The following is a 16,651-nucleotide window of genomic DNA, read 5'->3' as shown; positions in this document are numbered from 1 at the left end:
AAAATGTTGGTTGACTGCCTGATTTGCTAAGTCCAGTAATGATTATGACTTGGCTCTCTATTCTCCTCTAACTTGAGCATTCTTCCTATTCATCTTCATATATTGTACCTATAGCAAGGGTATATTGGATTAGAAAATGTCCCCAAAAAAGTATTCTTTTCACTCTAAGATGCTATCAATACTACGATTCACCACCAGTTTAGTCAACAGTGGCTTTGTTTTGATTTTATTTGGGCGATGGACATTGAGCTAGACATTTCACAGCAATCAATTATAGTAATTATTAGTTTTACTCACACTCTACAGATGCTCCAAGATCTCCTACAGAAGTTTCTTTTATTTCCCTGTGGAGCCTACCATTTGTCCAAGCAATCTGTATAACAGAAGTCCCAAAGAGCTGGTCTGGTAATGGCAGAGTCCTCTGTTGAAAGCAAGCAACAAGAACAAAGTAAGTCAGCAATGCCAGAATCTTCTTTCAGAGATGGATGAAGGCAAGAATAAGAGTACTCAAGCACTCATACATTCTGTCTGTCCTATCCCTGTGAGGGCTGGTCTTATATACGCCATGTAGACTGTGATACAGAAGACAGACCCAGTCACTATCCCTCAGAGCTCAGAATCTAGGCTTTGATAATTACTAAGTATGGTGCGTCCAGAGAATGAAATATAACTTAGTTCATGTTTGAATGTGATGATGGGAAGGCATGGAGAATGTTGGTCAAGGAAATCTTCTCTGAGTAAGATTTATACTGGGATTTTAGAGAGATTCAATTGGATGGTGAAGTGCTAACTATTCCAGACAGAGGAAACACCACATATGACCATAAGTTTCAAATGACCTTCAAGGAATTGAGTGCCATTGTAGATACCCACAAATGTTTATCAACTGAGAAATTAACTACTCCTGGAAGCAAGAAATCTATTATTCACAGGTATGCATTGCCTATTGAACCCCTTTTCAGTAATGGTCTTTGAGCTTCTCTGATTTTCAGGCTCTGTAAGCTTCCTTTCTCCCTGATGCACATTTGCTCCATTTATATTGGCTCTAGGCTCTGTTCCCTATCAGCATCTGCGACAATTCTTGTAACAATCACAGCGAATCAAGCAGGTGACTATTATAGTAGATATAACATAATCTTTGTGGAGCCAACCAGGCCCACATTCACTCCAGGTTCTACAGGGATGTCTGCTGGGGGCAGGGGCAATTGGAAGAGGAAAGAAAGTATATGAGTTGGGATGCAGGAAGATGAAATCGAAGAGGCAAAATGTTGATAAGCAATGAAGTTCTGAGTGAGGGGACACAAAGATTCTTTATGTTCTTCTCCCTGCTTTTGTGTGTCCTTGAAAAATTCCACAGTAAAAAAGATTTTTAGAAATCTACTTTCCATCACATATGAGTAGTTTAATCCTGGGTAAGTTATTTACCTCCTCTGAATCCCAATTCTTCAATTTAATAAATAAGGGAAATGTTCACCTCACGGAGTTCATGTCAAGATTAAATGAAAAAATAGAAAAGGACTAAAAAGGACTGGGGACAGGGTCCCTATGAACTGCTACAAACATCAGTGCCCTTTAAGTTTACCAATTAAAGACCCAGAACCAATGCCAAACTTACAGCCCTCTAGCCCTGGCTCTGGGTCCTAAAACTTCTCTATTCTTAGTGAACACATGAAACACCTGAAGACCTTGTCAAAATACAGATTCCAATTCAGTTCATCTTGGGGAGTCCCAAGATAGTGAATTTCTAATAAGCATCTAGGCAATGCTGAAGCCACTGGACTACAGATCATACTCTATGAACCAAGCCCTGACTTCTGTTTTATTTCTGAGATGAAGTGTCCAATTTTACCCTCTTCTAATTGTTGGATTTCTGTCTTATTCTCCTGTTGTGAGCCCCTGGCTAGGTAACTCCCCAGAATTTTAATCCCTTGAGGACTGAGGTCCCTAGACACAGGCTGACAATTACCCTCAGAGTCTACAAACTTGTTCTTAACCTCAGGAACAGAAGTTTCTCTCAACAAGGCCCCAGACTCTGATTTCTTTTATGGATCCCTGAGGAATTTCTGCTTCCAATGTTGTTATGTTGCCTTAATCACCTCATCATTCCTACATGAACCTCTCTTCCTTAGACTACACTGGGCACCAAATGGTTCTCTGGAGAAGCACTGGCTATCTTGGCACAGTGTGGACGTGCCCAGTGGAAAATCTTCCAATTGCCTGCATTTGGATGTGTCCCTTCAGTGTTTCTTTCTCAACCCCAGTTGAGAGTTTCATATCCAAATCCTTTCCATTAATAATCTCCCCACCAACATTTTCAGGCAGCCAATGCTTTCACACCCCTCTATAGCAAGAGAAACCTTTCAATACTTGAAGAGGAGAAAGATGCTTGAACCCATCAAATGTATGCAATCAGTAATGTGTTTCTTTGTAAGCAGATGCTTTATTCGAAAGCAGCCTTCAATGAGTGAACATGAAACTTTTGTCAACTAGTTTATGCAGAACTCTAGAACAAGGCTCAGAATTATTTTTTCTAATCTGCTCATTATCATCATCCTTGTAACTTTCAGAAGAGTTGGATGTATAAATTCTGAAAACTTGCTAGGGAAAGAAACCCCACAGCTCTGTTACTTGTAGGTAGATTATAGGATTATATTCTGGCAAGGTTAATGAAAAGAGTCATCTGTTTTATCTACATATTTTCCATCCCCCCCCAAGAACAATCTCAAAAGCTATTAAAAATCATGACAAAAATCAAACATTGAGAATAATGCATTCATGTTTAAACATGACTTTTCCAATTGACAGGAGTAACCTTGACGAGCTGCCACCCATCAACGCTTTCTAAACTGATAGGGGTATTCCACATCTTTCTTTCAACACTAAAAGACAGTTTGCAAAATTATCAACTCACAGTAAGCTTGGAAAGAAGTTTCTCATCCTAATAAAACAGTATGTCTTAAGGTTTGTGCAAACTCAATGCTCATGAATAGTTAAAAGTGCTTTGCATATAACTCACACCTGCTCTTAAGACTTACTTCCGTGCATATTTTTCCTCTTTCCTGAAGCTTTGTTTTACTGTTAGAGTTTATTTCTTGTGTTTTTGTCTTGCTTTACTTTCATTTCAGACTCCCAGGGCGTACAATAGATCACATGATTTAGGCTTTAAGTTTGTCAGCAACTGCTTTCTGAAAAATAAACTATAAATTTAAGTAGTAGTGATAGATATTCACTGGGTTTTATCTACTCTGAATTCATTTCTTCATATTCTTTGGAGGAAAAAAAAATTGCAATTACACTCTGATAAAAGGCCGTTTCTGATCCCATCCTTGAAGACATCTTTGGGGCCTGGCTGCTGTTGCCTCTACCCTCAGCTATATATGACTGGGCTTGACTTGCCCACGGTGATTAATCCAGAACCTACTGGGCTTCAGGGAGACAGGTAAGTGCTCTTTCCTGATCTTGAACATGAAAGAATATAAGCTAGAACTACTTCAGCCACCTTGCCATCAGGAAGGAAGGGCATATCAGAGATTTTGACCAAGGCAGAGAAAGTGGAAGTGAAAGGTGGAGAGGGAGCCTGAGAGTTGCTAGAACTCCTGGCCTGAGGCAAGTCCTATGGCTGATTCTTTAATTACCTGGATCAATAAATCATTTTTGCTTAAGCCAGCTTAAGTTGGGGTTCTACCACATAAAGTCAAGAGGAATACTAATGAATGCAGTATGTTAAATGAGCTAGAATGAAGAGATTGAGAATATACAAGAAATACAATCCTTCCCATAGACAAAATCTTCAATTACCAGTGTGTAGAGAACGTGGAAAAATCTTATCATTATGTGTGAATATTATTCCTTTCACAATTAAAAAAATTTTTTTTAACTTTTATTTATTTTTGAAGGAAAGAGAGACAGAGCATGAGCAGGGGAGGGGCAGAGAGAGAGGGAGACACAGAATCCGAAATGGACTCCAGGCTCTGAGCTGTCAGTACAGAGCCCCATGCAGGGCTCAAACTCACAAACCGCGAGATCATGATCTGAGCTGAAGTCAGTCGCTTAACCGACTGAGCTACCCTAACACCCCTATTCTTTTTCACAATTTTATCTCTATGAGCCAAAGGTCTTTTCAATGGTCTAAAAGGCAAGCTAATTTTTTGGTATCATTTAGACATATACACATTAGTTATAAAAACAGAGTATGTGGAAATCACATCAACACAGACCATATAAACGCATTTTTTGGAGGGTAATTACAAGTTAAAAATGTCATTTTTATTTAAAGATCTTACCTATAATCAAAAGAAGAGTTGGGCTAGTATCAACTTTTTGAACACTAACTCTCTCACAATTAATCTTTTTTACTTTGTAAATATATTTCATCTGATAGCCAGTAAGTTTTCATCAAAATATTTTACATATATTGTTTAGGCCTCATTTTAAAAAAATAAGAGAGGGAGGTGCCTGGGTGGCTCAGAGCCTGGAGCCTGCTTTGGATTCTGCGTCTCCCCCTCTCTCTCCCCCTCCCCTGCTCATGCTCGGTCTCTATCTCTCAAGAAGAAATAAACTCAAAAAAAAAAAACAAAAACCGTTTCCTTAAGTTATATTATCTAATAGTGGAGGACAAGTTCCATGTTAGAAGTAGAACTGCTGAAAACTATGACTGGCTACTCTTCGCTATCAGCTTAATTAGTAGATTGTATCTAAATTTACACTTCATTTTCAACTCAGTGATTGTGCAGCTATTTCCATTTTGGAGCTTTTTATCACACTGGATGAGTGTTGATCCAAATTTTAAAAAAGTAAATCCCCTTAAATAAGAGTTTCCTCTAAGGGGTCTTTATCCTCTAATATTCTATGATTCTGTAATTTTGATGATGGCAATGTCTGAATAATACATTCTCTGAGAAACAAGGTCATTTAAATACCAAAACTGCCCTTGAAAAAACCACTTCAAAAACTATGAAAAGCAGTGGTAGTATGAGTCAAGTAATTCAACTGGCAAGATGTAAACCGCAGTTGAAGGGTAAGGGTGTCAGGAAAAACAATCCCCAGCTTTATCCTAACAAAACCATAGGAGCAATGTTACAGAGCATGGCCTAGCCTTGGATGCTGGAATAATGTCATGACAAACTGTAGCGCAGGACAAGAAGCTGAAGATCACTAGGTCAAATCTTCTGTCTTCATTGATAAATGAACCGAGGGCCAGGAAAACGAAATTACTCGCTCATGACCATAGAACTAGTGAGAGGCAGAGCCTATTCTCAAAACCAGCTCTTCTCGATTCACTCCATGCACATGCTCTTTCTCTAACACCCTTGGCCAACCTGAGACAACTCCTTCCCCTCCTTTCTCCTTATTCCCATCAGTTATTTCATGCTCTCTGCCTGAACCGAGCAGGTCTTCTTTTCTCCACCATCTCTTTATAAAGTTTCCATCTGGGAAATTCCCCAAGATACACATCTTGCCTTTCATATCTGAAATAACTTTAGCTGTTATTAAGTAACATGATAGCATGATACACACATGCATGTGTTTTTAATAAATCCATTTGTTTTCTGTATGATTTCTACCAATAGTAACAATGTTACCAATGTAGTGAATTTAAAATAATCTCCTTCATTTACAGATTTATTAGTATAATCTTGGCACAAAGAATAAAGGAAAATATTTTGCCTGGTTCACTAAACACTGTTTTAATGGAAATGTGGACCCTCACCGGTTCAATGGGATAGCAGTTTCTGGAAATGCTTTTTCTAAGCATTTTACAAGTTCTGATAAGTAACTCTAAACTTAAGATTAAAATCGTTCGCAAAACCCCAATAATTTAGTTCTCAAAACTCAATAGTTTAGTTGAAACTATTAAAGGGTGCCAAGAAAATGAATTTAGAGGCGGAGTATTAATTTTTTTTAATAATTTTTAGGACATGCTGATAAAAATGATCTTGAATGGTTTTGTAGCTGAGACTTTAAAGTCAGAAACAGGATAATCATAATGAACCGAAATTGAGTCAAATGTTCTTGAGTAGTGTGTTTCCAAAAGAATTGAAAGATATGACACATTTTAAGTTAATCCATAATATCTCTAAACATATATTATTTATCTACACTGAAGATGTCCTCTGAGGCACAAACATAATTGAGTTCAGTGGCAGTTGTGAAGGCAGATGTTTCCTAATGGGCTGACACTAAGAGCAATCATTACACGTGCAGTGAATTACATATAATACACAGACTATCCTAATCCGATCTTTTTGAATTACTCATAAACTAGCTCTTTTGAGTACTTCATATGCTTTTGTCTTCATTTTGTAATGAAAAAACACACGCATGCTACAAATGAGAAGCACATTTCATGTTTCCAAATAATCCTAGGGGGAAAAAAAAACATTTATTATCTTCTTCTAATCATTTCATTCTATCATGTTGTCCTATTTTCCTACCTTGGTTTACTTTGGGAATGATAAAAGGTGGAGAGGCTGAGAATCTATCCCATGCTTAGGTCTTTAGTTTTTCAATATTTTAAGTTTTAAATTTAATTTAAGTATAGTTAACATACAGCATTATGTTAATTTCATGTGTGCAACATAGTGATTCAACAAGTCTATACATTATTCAGTGCTCATTGTGATAAGTGTACTCTTTAATCTCCATCACCTACTGCACCCATCCCCACGCTCTTCCCCTCTGGTAACCATCAATTTCTTCTCTATAATTAAGACTCTGTTTCCTGGTTTATTGGGTTTTTTTTCCTTTACTTGTTTTTTTTTTTTTTTTGGCTGTGTGTTTTTTAAATGTCACATGAGTGAAATCATATGGGATTTGTTTCTCTCTCACTTAATTTGCTTATCATTATACTCTCTAGCTCCATCCATGTTGTTGCAAATGGCAAGATTTCATTCTTTTTTATGGCTGAGTAATATTCCATTATATACGTATAGCACATCTTTCTTTAATCCACTCATCCTATCGATGGTGACTTGGGTTGCTTCCATAATTTGGCTCTTGTAAATAATGCTATGATAAACATAGGGATTCATGTGTCCTTTTGAATTGGTATTTTTATATTTTGGGAGCAAATACCCAGGAGTGCAATTACTAGATTGTAACGTAGTTCTATTTTCAACTTGCTGAGGAAAGTTTTCCACGTTGGTTGCGCCAGTCTGCATTTCACCAATAGTGTAAGACACTATTGATGAAGGAGCACGGGGGCTCCTTTTTCTCCACATCCTTGCCAATACTTGTTGTTTCTTGGCCTATGCTTATCTCTTGACCATGACTCATATACTGTCCAGGATATACTGTCCTTTCTTATTTAGAAGGTTCCTTACTGTATACTATTTATAAAAACATATGAATAAATAAACCCTTTCAGCCAATGTTTTCAAAACCATGCAGGTTGCTATATTCCTGTGGTTAGGTAACTACCAGAAAAAGTATACTGTGTGCTAAGACTAAATCAATTAGGAACCAAAAAACGAACAACAACAACAAAAAAAAAACAAAAAAACCAAAAACCCCAAATCCAAAACCAAAACAAGCAAAACCCACCATCAGTGAAATTATTTACATCTCTTATGGGGAAGAGTTAGTTAAATTTTGTCAAGATCAATTTTAACAAATTTTTCACTTCATTATTCAGTTAATGCTCTCAAAATAGTCAATAGCTTACCCAATAGAGTTAATACCCAGTTGGGTAAACTGCTTGCTTAATAGGTAGAGTTACGGTGTGCCTGGGTGGCTCAGTCGGTTAAGCATCTGATCTTGATTTCAGCTCAGGTCGTGATCTCATGGTTCATGGGTTCAAACCCGTGTCAGGCTCTGCGCTGACAGCATGGCATCTGCTTGGGATTCTCTCTACCTCTCTCTCTCTGTCTCTCTCTCAAAATAAATAAATTAACTAATTTAAAAAAATAGGTACAGTTTAATCGGTATAATTTAAAAATTCTAATATTTTCATTAATTTTATGACTGCCATTTAACAGGTTTGCACAGATTGTGCAAATCACAGGCTGTATTTGTGTTTTGAAATCCCCTCAGCACTACTGCAAGCTACATGGTGCAATGCCCATTTCACACAAGAGTCAAGTGAGACTCTTAGAAAGAGGAGCTTGCCCAGGGACAGACAAGGAGCAAATTGCTGAGCTATGGCAGAAGCCCCTGGCTGGCTCCAAAGCTTTTGCAATTTTTGTTTTCTGACATGTTGCATTCCTTTCTATGTCATGTGCAAGGATTTCAACAAGAGCATCAAAGTCACATACCATGACAGATCTCCCTTTCCTCCTGACCCAGCACCTCCCTCACAGTCGGCCCCCAGCCCACCCCAAGAGCAGCTGAAGATGGAATGATTGGAGGCAAAGCTGACTGCGTGTGCGTGCACACACTTATGTGTATCATGTATGTACTTAATCTCCAGGGGACTGTGATATACCCACCATGACTCAAAACACTACATCACAAAAGGAGTTGGAGGGTGCTGAGCCCTCTAGCGAAGTTTTCCTGATGGCTTAGTCAAAGGCTTAGCCATGTCTTCCCAAGCCCAAGCCACACCCCCTTGGTGAATCCTGCACCCCTAACTACTCAAGCACCGTATCTGAAGCAGGGCATTATTCCTGAACTCAAGTCTTTTAAGCCATTTTAAGAATTTCTCAGGAACTTGCAGAATCTTGTGGATCTTTGACCAGATATAATTTGACACAAAACTCAGGGATGCCCCAAAACCTCAAGCAAGGTAATAAGGAAAAAAGAAAGCAAAATTAACAGAGATGGGAAAGCATCCCGATTCTGTTATTATACTTGATACTTATGCTGGTCATTCCTGAAAGCGCAAATGGCCTGCTGACAGTTTTCCATTTGAATACCACTGCCTGTGCTGTAGAATGACTAGCACCTACGTGTCGGTTGTGCAAATCACACAGGCTGTGTTTGTGTTTTGTTGATGCATTTAGGTATCTGTGTGTGTCAGGGTTCCCACAGTCCGTTGCTAAAATGAATTGTTACACTCTGATTAACGATTTTGCCAGTCCTCCTTACCAATGAAGTCAGTAACAAGGACGGCAACACGGGAACCAAAATATATGCTGCTCATTTGCCTCTATAAGCAAATACTCAGTGGTGGAAGAATGCTTTGCTCAAAGTTTACTCATTAAAAGAGAGGCTGGATGTATACAACGCAGATTAATTACCCCCAAATGACTGGTTGAGGTTGAATAAAATACACACTCATTAACATTCAACAGTGTTGCTCAGAGCAGAAAGGAGGGGGAAAGAAAGATTAAAGTTAGATGAGAGCAAGTGTATTTTCAGTATTTGAGTTGAGTTTTTCAAAGATAAACTCTTCCTTTCTCCAAGCCAAATTCTGTTGATAGGCCATGCATGAAAATGCAGACTTGAGTGACAGATTCCTTGGGTTTGAATTCTAGCTTTACTAGCTATGTAACTGGGACAAATTACTTATTATCTCTGTGCCTCAGTTTCTTCATCTGTAAGATACAGATAACGACACTGTCCAGGGTTGTTTTCATCATGACATGACTTAAAACTCACATTCAGTATGTAAACAGTGCCAAGACAGAGCTAGTGGTAAATTACTGCACCCGGATTTAGAGAAGCACCCTACCCCATTAGATGGAGGGCTACCAGTCTTGTTTCCCAATAGTTCCAGCTACATTTAGGTGTGCTAGTCTTTTCCAGACCTGTTTTATATATCTTTGTACTGTGAAAGATTTTGTTGTTACTGCTGTTCTTTTGAGAGCTGGAAAGCATCCCTTTGGATCCAATAAAATAGCATAGTGGAAGTATTTTGAAAAGCATTAAGTTATTTAAGCGTAAGGAAAAAGAGTAGTACAAAAAAAAGGAGAGAAAGCGCTTATGTCTTTTTAGCAAATGATTACTTTTGCTAAGATACCAGAAAAGATTATACCACCTGTTTGCCTAACCAAAAGAGAGTGTCTAAGCCACTACCAGGTTATCTTCAAACAAACCATTTCTAGAAAAAAAATTTTGCTATCTACCTTAATAAAAGATAAAAAGGTTCTAGTTATCTTCACTCCCCATTTTCCAATGAATAACTCATGATTTCAAAAAATCAATTTGATTTAAATGCCATACTCTGTTTGCTAATGCTGATTAACACTACTGACAATGTGTGGGTATGTGCCTGGGACAGTCGTCTGGAGTTTATTTTGCATTCTTTGAACAATCTGTTAATTTAGGTGACAAGAGCTGATGATACCAGATAACAGACAAGAAGGGAGGTAAGATCTGTCACACAACACAAAGAGTGGAAGATAATTATAAATTATGACTAATGTCTACATGTGACCAATGTACCATTGTTGCACCCAAACTTGAGGGTGCATTTATGATAATCACTTCCTCTTATTTGGATATTAAGCTCACACAGTTGACATAAGCCTATAGTTCCTATCTTCATCTGTTTGGGCTGCTATAACAAACTACCATAGACTGGGAGGCTTATCAATAACAAATTTATTTCTCACAGTCCCAGAGGCTGGGAAGTTAAAGATCAAGGCACCAGCAGATTAACTGTCTGGTGAGGGCCTGCTCCTGGTTCACAGATGGCCATCTTTTTGCTGTGTCCTCACAAGGTCACTAATCGCATTCATGAGGGCTCTACTCTCATGACCTACCACCTCCCAAAGGCCCCTCCCCTCCCCAAACCATCACATTGAGCATTAAGATTTAACTTTCGAAATTGAAAGGGACACAGTCAGTTGATAGAAGCCTACAAAATTAAAAAATCAAACAGTGCAACAAAAAGTATGAAATCCTCTGGGCTTTCAGATTTCTGAGATGAATGAACACCATATCTTTGAATGGGCCACTCTCTAGAATAATTATGTATGATCTGTCCCTGCGCCAGGTGAAGCTGTGCTGTATTGACTTAAGTCTCACTGAAAAGTTCTGCTTTTATGTCTCAACTGGCATCATAACACACAATGGAGGACAAAGTACAGTCAGCAATATTTTCAATTTAAAATGCTGGAACATATCCAAGTGGATACCCTAAGTCTGAGACATTCTTGTCATTGTTTACATGCTTGGCCTTATTTATTTGCTCAGCATTTATTTACTATAGGTGTGTGTGTGTGTGTGTGTGTGTGTGTGTGTGTGTGTACATACACACACCTTCTTTCCATACGCCTTTTACCTTTCTGTAGCACACTTCCCTGTTGGAAACCTAGGCAACTTAGGTTTTTCTGTTGCGGCTAGTAGACAAACAGAAAATTACACTTACATAGAAAGTATTTCTTAACAACCTATACAACATACAATGGCAATAGGATTTTATCTGTATTACCATCCAAAGATAGGACCTTATACTCTTAAATTTATGGCAGTGTTATCTCATACACAACAGTTTCACTTGTGCCAAGAATAACTCAGGGCTTCAGATCACTGAGGTAATTAACACTTGAAAATATTATAATTCCTGAGGAGGTATCATTGCAGCCCTCACTTTTTTAACACTGGATGATCCCTAATAGGAGATTCTGGGCAGTGGCTTCTGGACCCATCTTCTCCTCCCTTCTTAAAGTGATTACACTTTCTTACCAGTGTTGCTGGCAGGTGTCTTATTTAAAGAAAGATATCATGTTTTCACTCATATGTGGAACGTGAGAACCTTAACAGAAGACCATAGGGGAAGGGAAGGGGAATAAATAGTTTCAAACAGAGAGGGAAGCAAGTCATAAGAGACTCTTAAATACAGAGAACAAACTGAGGGATAATGGGAGTGGTGTGGGAGAGGGGAAAATGGTCGATGGGCATTGAGGAGGACACTTGTTGGGATGAGCACTGTATATAAGCGATGAATCATGGGAATCTACCCCCGAAAACCAAGAGCACACTGTATACACTGTGTTAGCCAACTTGACAATACAGTATATTAAAAAAATGTTTTTTAACTATGCTTGGGAATTAAAAAAAATAATAAAATTACCCACAGACCAAAAATAAAATAAAATAAAATAAAATAAAATTAAATTAAATTAAATTAAATTAAATTAAATTAAATTAAAAAGTCATTGAAGTCTTCCTGGGAAACCAACTTTTTGTAAGATGGTATATAGGGATAGCATGGAAGGATGTTAAATTTCTTGCTTTCGTTTCCTACCAATTTACATGGGTCTCTGAGTTTTAGCTTTTTATCAAGTAAAATATCCCCAGTAACAAAATCTATTTCATAGGGCTATGGAGAGAGTTATAGGAAATGAAACATATATGCCATAAAATGCACTACAAGTATAAGAGATGGTTTTTTTTCCTACCTCTCTTCCATTTTGTTTCCCAGAAATATAGAGGCATTATCACAAGGCTCTGCTGAAAAGACAAAAGTAAATGGATGAACACTTGGTTGGGATTATTAAATAAGAAACCAAGAGCTCCTGGCTGAGAGCATATGCTCCTCCAGGAGAGAAAGGGTAGATGATTCCATCCAGAAAAGACAAAGGGCAAGGTAAAATACACAGGAGCTATAGGGTTCTTCATGTTGTTCAAATCAGGTTTTTTTCTTTATTATTTCATCTTTTATTGAACAAATTTGATGTGTAATGCTGCCTAAGTTTAAGGTGTACAGCATGTTATCTTGATAAGTTTATATATTGTAGTATGATTGCCTGTGTACTGATATTTATCCTATTACCTAAATAAAATATTATGTTTATATTCACTATGCTGTGCATTAGATCTCTAGGACTTATTTACTACTTGTTATAAGTTTGGGCCATTAAACACCATCACTCCTTTCCTATCCCCTGGAAACCACTATTTTACTGTGTTTTGTTTTTTTTTATAGATTTAACTTTTTTAGATTCTACACGTAAGGGATATCATACGGCATTCATCTTTCTCTGTCTGACTTACCTCACTTAGCCCAATGTCCTCAAGATCCATCCTGGTCATTGTAAATGGGAGGATATTTTCCTTTCTCGTGGCTGAATAATATTTCACTGTATATATGTCCCACATCTGTATCCATTCATATGATGATGGACATTTGGATGGTTTCCCTATCTTGTCTATTGTGAATAATGCTACAAAAAACATCAAAGTGCATATATCTCGTCGAGTTTTGTTTTCATTTCCTTTGGGTGTATACCCAGAGGTGCAATGGCTAGATCCTCTATTTTTAATTTTTAAGGAACCTCCATATTGTTTTCCATAGTGGATGAACTAACTTACATTCCCACCAACAGTGTGCATGTGTTGCCTTTTCACCACATTGTTTCCCGCACCTCTTCCATCTCGTCTTGATACCAGCCATTCTAACAGGTGTAAGGTAATAGCTCATTATGATTTTGACGTGCATTTTCATGGTGATTAGTAGCGAACATCTCTTCATTTGTCTGTTGGCCATTTTTCACATCCTCTTTGGAAACATGTCTATCTTCCACCCATTTTTTAACTAAATTGTTTTTTTTTTCTTATTGAGTTGACTGAGTTGTTTATATATTTTGTATATTAACTCATTATCAAATACACGGTTTGCAAAAATTTTCTCCCACTCTCTAGGTTGTCTTTCTTACTTGTTTCTTTTGCAATGAAGCAGCTTTTGAGTTTGATGTAGTCCCTTTTTTATTTTTTGCTTTTGTTTGTGCTTTTTGTATCAGTTATAACATTATATAATTATAGCATAATATTACTATCTATACTCATTATACTGTACATTGAGTCTCTATGGCCTATTTACTACTAGTTGCAAGTTAAATTGTAAACTAAAATTATTGCCAAGACCAATACTAATGGGCTTCTTCTGTATTTTTTGTTTTAGGAGATTTATTGTAGAAAGTCCTATTAGAAAGTCCTCTGACCGTTTACAAGTTAAATTTTGTGAGTGGTGTGAGATGGGAATCCAGTTTCCTTGTTTTGAATGTGTTTCGCCAGTTTTTCCATCACCATTTGTTGAAAAGATTACCTTTCTCACTGGATACTTTTGGCTCCCTTGTTGAATATTAGTTAGCCAGATATGCTGGGGTTCAGTTCTGGGCTCTCTATTCATTCTATTGATTGACGTATTCATTTCTGTGCCAGTAGCATACTGATTTTATCACCATGGCTTTGTAGTATAGTTTGAAATCCCAAAGCATTATACTTTGGGCTCTGTTCTTTTCTCTCGAGATTGCATTGGCTATCTGGGGTCTTTCATGGTTCCAAACAAATTTTAGGATTGTTTCTTCTCTTTCTGTGAAGAATGCCTTTGGTATTTCCACAGGGATTGTGCTGAATCTGTAGATGGCTTTGAGTAGTATGGCCATTTTAACAGTATTAATGCTTTTTTTAAAAAATTTATTTATTTTTGAGAGACAGAGTGAGACAGAGCAAGAGTGGAGGAGAGTCAGAAAAACAAGGGAGACACAGAATCCAAAGCAGGCTCCAGGCTCCAAGCTGTCAGCACAGAGCCCGATGCAGGGCCTGAACTCACAAACTGCAAGATCATGACCTGAGCCGGAGGCTTAACCAACTGAGCCACCCAGGCGCCCCAACAGTGTTAATTATTTTGATCCGTTAACATCTTCCATTTGTGTCTTTAACTTCTTTCAGCAAAATTTTGTAGTTTTCATTGTACAGATCTGTCACTTTTGGTTAAATTAATTCCTAAGTATTTTGTTTTTGATGCTACTATGAATGGGATTATTGTATTTCTTCTTAAATGCTTCATCATTACTTTAAGAAATGCAATTGATTCCTCTATGTAGATTTTGTATCCTAACACTTTACTGAATAAATTAATTCCCACAGGGTTATTTTTTTTTTGTTTTTTGGGGTTTTTTTGTTTGTTTTATTTTACTGATTCTGTAGGATTTTCTATATAGAGAATCCTATTACCAACAAATGACAATTTTGCTTCTTCCTTTCCAATTTGATGCCTTTCATTTCTCTGTCTTGCCTAATTACTCTGGCTAGGACTTTTAGTACTATATTTAACAGGAATGGTGAGAGTGGGCATTCTTGTCTTTTTCTTGATCTTAGAGGCAATATTTTCAATTTCTCTCCATTGAGTGTATTGTTAGCTGTAAGTCTGTCAAATATGGCTTTTATTATATTTTTTCCAACGTTTATTTATTTTTGGGACAGAGAGAGACAGAGCATGAACGGGCGAGGGGCAGAGAGAGAGGGAGACACAGAATCAGAAGCAGGCTCCAGGCTCTGAGCCATGAGCCCAGAGCCTGAGGCGGGGCTCGAACTCACAGACTGCGAGATCGTGACCTGGCTGAAGTCGGACGCTTAACCGACTGCGCCACCCAGGCGCCCCTGGCTTTTATTATATTGAGATATGTTCCTTTGATAACCGGTCTGTTAAGGGTTTTTGTTAGGAAAGAATGCTGTATTTTGCCAAATGCTTTTTCTGCATTTATTGAGATACAATTTTTATCTTTCATTTTACTGATGTGATTTCTTACATTTATTAATTTGCATGTGTTAAACTATCCTTACATCCCAGGGATGAATCCCACTTGGTCATAGTGTATAACCCTTTTAATGTGTTCTTTAATTAAGTTTGCTAATATTTTGTGGAGAATTTTTGCATCTATGTCCATCACGGATGTTGGTCTATACTTTTCTTGTGGTATCCTTATCTGACTTTGATATCAAAGTAATACTGGCCTCATAAAATGAGTTTGGAAATGTGCCCTTTTCCTTGATATTTTGGAAGAGTGTGAGGAATATTGATGTTAATTCTTGTTTAAATATTTGATAGAATTTTCCAGTAAAGCCATCTGGTCCTGGAGTTTTCTATGTTAGGAGGTGTTTTTAATGTATTGATTTGATCTCCACTCATTATTGGTCTGTTCCTATTTTCTTTTTCTTATTCAGTCTTGGTAGGTTGTATGTTTCTAGAAATGTACCCATATCATTTGCTGGCATATAATTGTTCATAATAGTTTCTTCTGATTCTGTGTATTTTTGTAGTAACAGTTGTAATGTCTTATTTCTAATTTTATTTGGGTCTGTTTTCTTAGTCTAAATAAAGGCTTTTCAATTTTATTATTTCAAAGAATCATGTCTTAGTTTTGTTGATCCCTTCTGTTGTTACTCTAGTCTCTGTTTCATTCATTTCAGCTCTGATCCTTATTTTCTTCCTTCTGCTAATTTTGGGCTCATTTTGTTCTTCTTTTCCTAGTTCCTTCAGGTAAAAACTTAGGTTGTATATTTGAGATCTTCCTAATTTCTTAATATATGTATTTATTGCTATCAACTTTCCTCTCAAAAGTAGTTCTGCTACATCCTATGATATTTAATATGTTGTGTTTGCATTTTCACTTGCTTAGAGATAATTTTTTATTCTTTTAATTTATTCTTTGACTCAATGGTTGTTTACAAGTTTGTTATGCAATTTCCACATATCTGTAGATCTTTTCACACTCCTCTTATTACTGATTTCTTTATAGGTTACAGTCCTTTTTTTCCCCTGGCTCCCCTTAAAGTTCTTTATTGTTGACTCTTGACAGTTTTCATGTGTCTCGGAGAAGATCTTTTTGCATTGAGATAAGTGTTCTATTAGCTCAATATTCTTAGGTATCCAGTTCCTCCCCCAAGTTTGGGAAGTTCTTAGATATTATTTATTTAAATACACTCTCTTCTCCCTTCTCCCTCTTTTCTCCTTCTGAGTTACCTAGTATTCTCATGTTGGCTT

Source organism: Herpailurus yagouaroundi, unplaced genomic scaffold (genome assembly GCF_014898765.1).
Source record: "Herpailurus yagouaroundi ecotype Mexico unplaced genomic scaffold, PumYag 159, whole genome shotgun sequence".
Taxonomy (NCBI): domain Eukaryota; kingdom Metazoa; phylum Chordata; class Mammalia; order Carnivora; family Felidae; genus Herpailurus; species Herpailurus yagouaroundi.
Note: the sequence above shows the minus strand (reverse complement) of the source record.